General features: G+C 33.5%; 1 pseudogene; it reads right to left on the bottom strand.

Annotated features, from left to right (window-relative positions):
• Positions 1-244: 244 nt before the first annotated feature.
• LOC122095199 lies at positions 245-344 on the bottom strand (annotated as a pseudogene).
• Positions 345-5,078: the final 4,734 nt, after the last annotated feature.

Here is a 5,078-nt window from a genome sequence, read left to right as displayed (position 1 = left end):
ACAGTTTAAGATTCTTTTTTCTCCTAGGTCCTTATAGTATTTTATTTCTTTGGGATAAAATTAAAATGTTATCTAATTTCAAAGTTTTGTAAAGTTATGCTATGTAAAGACCTTTCTAAGGTGAAGATGTAATACACTGATGCCAAACTAACTTTTAATTATATGAATCGCATGTCTTGTTACACTTGTATTTTTGTAATCAACTTTTTAATAACTGTTTTTCATTTCTTGCATCTGAAGAATGAAAAATATGGAATACTTCGCATATTTTCAGATCATCCCTGTCCAAGTGGCATGTTAATCTCTATATTGTTGTAATTTATGTATACGTGCTGCCGAAGCATGTAGTATCCTGTGAATTTAAGTAGTTAATGATGCAATCTTTATACAGGCATATATCCTTGGTTGCCTATTTGTAACAAGGAAACCTTATTGTTACTAACAATGCTATTGATCTTATTTCTCTGAAATTCTGTGTATAGTGGAAAAATATATTGTTCGGTAGATTGCTCACACTTGCAATTATTTTGCCAATGACTATTTTAAGTCTTTTTCATTTTAAATTTCGTCATACTTTGAAGCCTTTATAGCTAGATTCAAAGATATGGCTTTTCAAGTACTTATTTATCAACTGAGTTAGCTTTGTGGAGCTAATGGATTCAAAGTAAGCCTTGCTGAAGAGCTACTTCTAAAATTTTGCAGCTTAAAATTTCCCAAATGAGGTCTTACTGGCACAAATATCTACTGGCCCTTTACCCTTCTTCCATGTAGTAACAGACCAACCAGAATATCTTACCCTGACAGCAAAGATTATCTTACTGGAAAAAAACTAATCTTAGTTACAAGGGATCATGGAGAAATAAACAGTTCTGACTAGAAAGTATTTTATCAAAATATAATTGTTTATTATACATACCATTTCAAAAGTAGCTAAAGCCAAAAAGGTGAAAAAATTGTTCTTATGCATGATTACCTAATGTCCTGACCTGTCTACCATCCAACCAGGCAGGAACTTGCACTACTGAATTTCTATCACCAAATATTTCCATAGCTCCAGGAGAAGTCCATATTTTTTCCTTGATATTAGGCCTTAAATTGGTAACGTTTTAATCTCAGTGTTTCCTCTTGCCTCTAGGCTGTAAATCTACAAATGGTAAAGCTTTAGGTCTAACTCTACCAAAGTCTGAGGTAGAGATAATGGAATAATACTGTAAAACAGAGTTGCCTTTGATACCCTAACCACAACAGAACAATGAAAAACATTCCTTATATTACATATAGTTATATATTTTATATTTATATATGCTAATTTTATGTTTCACACAATGAAACTTACTAGAATTAATCGATAATTTGACAAATAAATTGATATTTATTACAATAAATAGATTGGAATATAAATAATTAAGTTTAGAATATATGTTAGAATATAAGAAGTATCAATGCAATGTCTTCGATATAAACTTGTGATACCTTCTAAGTGTTCTTAGACTCCTGAATTCACATGGCAAAAAAAAATGTTTTCCTTTAATATGTAAGGGATTTTACTCTGCTGCTCTGTATATTATTTTAACTCAGTGGACCCAGAATGGTTTTCTCCATATTTCTGATCATACCCAAATTTTGCTGATATGATGTCCAAAAGGTATTATTCTTCTACAGGACCCACGCGTCCTAGGATCCCAGGTCCCAGTTATCTGTATCATCAGATAACAAGAGCAAGTCCTCATACCTAGGCCCATGCCACATGCCAACAGAAAGTAATTGAAGACTCATCTCAACTTCTCATTTCCTATAATAATGCAGGGCCCCAATTACATAGGATTTAGCAGTAAGCAATTGTGAAATGCAAGGCAACTTAAAATGAAAGATGAGATCACAAAATCTGAGAGAAACTTCTGTAATTCACACTTTCAATTTACATATGACCAGCCCATATTAGTGAACAAGATCACAAATGTCACAAGAATATTTTTAATACCCCTCTCCTAATGATTAATGAAAGATTTCAGTCCAGTATAAGTAGGACAAAAAATAGTTCCTGGAAGGATAGATCCATAATTTTTCTACCAAGGCTGGGAAAACTTGACTTAGAAGTCAAATATAATTCAGAAAAACATTGAGAAGATCCTTAGTGCTTCAAAACACTGGTACTTCAGTAAAACTTGGTTATGTAGTATAAAAAGGTTGTCATTCTCAAACCAATGGTAACCTATATTTAATCTCCTGAAAATATATTCCTATTCAAATAATTTTTTAGGGGGTCCGGGCGTGGGGCCTGATCTCTGAGCCTGGGCGCTGTCCCTCAGCTCTTCAGCTTAAGACTAGCACTCTACCACTTGAGCCACAGCACACTTCCAGATTTTTTTCTTTTTGGTCATGTGATGCTGGGGAATTGAACACAGGACCTCATGCATGCAAGCAAGTGCTTTACCACAGAGCCACCTTCCCAGCACCTCAAATAAACTTTTTAAAGGCACATTCGCCAAAATAACATTTGACGATTAGATGATACTTAGTAACATTACAAGTTTTTCAAGTGGAAGGAGCAAGTTAAAATAGAGTTGATTTATTATCCAGCACTAACACCAAACAGGTTCAACTATTCCTTAAATTATAGAAATAGTAGCCCCCACCATTTGTGTTGTTCAGTAGATGCCTTCCAGAAATGTGTTATATAGATCAGCCTTCCATATTTCAAGCCTAAACTTTAGCTAATAAAGTAAATTTCATCAAATAATAAGGTACATTTTAAAAGATCACGAATAGTTGCCTTATGTTGTTTGATGTTTTCCTTAAGAAATATGACTTTAAGTCTTGAATATGGGTACTCATCAGAGATGTGACAAACATAAAATCTGTCTTCTATTTCTATCATATTCCTCCACAGTAATAAATTTTAGTTTTCTTCTTTTCCCAAAAGTTATACATAGTAGAGAATATTATCTCATGTAAAAAATAAATAAATAATCACAAACCATTGTACAAAGCCATTTATAAAAACTGGTAGTTAGGAAAACATTCTAAGCCATTTTTAAACTTTCTTGTTGACTAAATATTAATCTTCCAAATGGATGAGAATAAAATCATGTATAGGTGCTTCACGACTTCAGTCTTGCAAATTGTTATTGCAGATGAATTAATTATGGAAATATAAGCTGATATCAGTTCAAGTATATGCAGGATAGAAATGCCATAGAATGTATATAAACCTGTCGAAGTATGAACAGACAGCTAAACAGAATGACTATCAAAAAGTTGAGACCAGAGAAGAATATTAGTAAAAACATAGAATGAATGAAAACTGAAAAAGTGGCAAGTACAACTAGAATACTCAATGTACACATGTGATAAAGGAAGTGGTAAATCTGAAATAAATCTTGGAGAAGGGATTGGTTGAGAATGATAGAAGGAGTGACTCTGATCCAGGAGCATTGGACAATTACATGGACATATTTAATTGTAACACAATTGCACAAACTTTTGAAATTTAGTTAAAAACACAACAAAAACCAAACACACAAAAATCCCAACCAAACAGCAACCTCTAGAGAGTGTGAATATGACCTCTCAAAATTTTAAATAGTTAATCAAGGGCAGTATGGGAAAAGCAAACCAACTGTTCAAAGAGGGCAGTTTGGGGTAGGGGAGAATTTTGAACAGATTTAGATTGTCTAAGGTTATAAATCACTTACATCTGCAGCAAATATTTTCTAATGGGAGATCTCTTTGTCTGAACTGGATATTCCAGTCCTGAGATACATTTGATAGCTGGTGAATATAGAATGGAAGAAACAAGATCAAAACTCATTACTCAGTTGGAGAGAAAACAGTCCTCTATGTTTTCTCTCTTCTCTCTTTACTACTCTTTTTCATACTTTTCAGTCAAGTGATTTTGAATTATATCTTTCCTTCTTTGTTCTGGCAAAGTAATCGGTCAAAGTAATTCACTAAAGATTATTTGCCATTTTTTCTATTACGCTGTTTACTTGTCCAAGCGAATCCATTAAACTTCCCTCTTGCATTTGGTTGCCACGAAAACCCAACATCTATGATAATGAGGACAAACTCTCATGTAAAACGTTGTCTCCAAAGAACCAGTCCAAGAAGCTGTGATCACAAATATTTAGCTATACTTTTTTTTCTTTTATCTTGAAAGTATTCTTATGTCTAAAGTGCCCACAAAAATAAGTACTCCACCACTTTTTGGTTCAATTACTTCTAACCTCAAAGATATAGTTTGCTAACAAGATGCTTAGAGGAAACCGAAGAATACTCCACTTTTATCTTCTCACTTAAGACTCTCGTTAGATACCATATCAGGAACAGTGAAGTTATTCTTTGCAAATTTACTTCAATAGATTATTTTTCTCTTGGTCTTGCATTTGCTTAACAAGATGTATGGAGAAGAATAGAGTTAAATCACCGATACCTTGGATGACAGTGTCTGTTACAAAGGACAATACTTCTATGTCCTATTTCTATGTCCTCCTCTTAGCTCTTACCTGATTTCCAATTAATCACAGCTTCTTGGGTTAAAGTCTAGTGAAGTGGAAGGACTATAAGGCCTCCCCCACTGCTATGTCTTCATGGTTTCTCTTTTAAAACTATTTTATTTAGATGTGGAACTTATTTTTATGTCTTCATTCGATCTAGTGTGCATTGAAGTGAGCCACATAGGCTCTGTAAAACCACTTTATGTAGCAAAAATATTAGGACAATCTATTTTAAAAAGTTTTGGCCTCCCTCCACTGCTGAAGCTAATATGCTTAGCTAGGGCTTCTAAGAACACTGTTTTCTTACGTTTTCCATTTGCTCTTCTTTTCTGATCCCAAAACTTTTTGGCTTATGTAATAAGAGAAGTCTTCACAGTCTCTTGTTAATAATGATATTATATTTTTGAGCCACTTAGAAATGTGAAATCATTCGTTTGAAGTATCCAATCAGATTTTTTCTGTGTTTCAGTGCTTTACGTGCAAAGACATTGTGGAAAGTATTATAAGCAGAAAAGTGTAAATCCAATATCTTCTTTCATTGTGGAGGGCACTTTCGCCCTAAATAGTTTGACCCCAATTATC

The sequence above is a fragment of the Dipodomys spectabilis genome, unplaced genomic scaffold, assembly GCF_019054845.1.
Source record: "Dipodomys spectabilis isolate Male_0828 unplaced genomic scaffold, ASM1905484v1 ptg000012l, whole genome shotgun sequence".
In the NCBI taxonomy this organism is placed as follows: domain Eukaryota; kingdom Metazoa; phylum Chordata; class Mammalia; order Rodentia; family Heteromyidae; genus Dipodomys; species Dipodomys spectabilis.
This window is presented reverse-complemented; position numbering and strand designations above follow the sequence as displayed.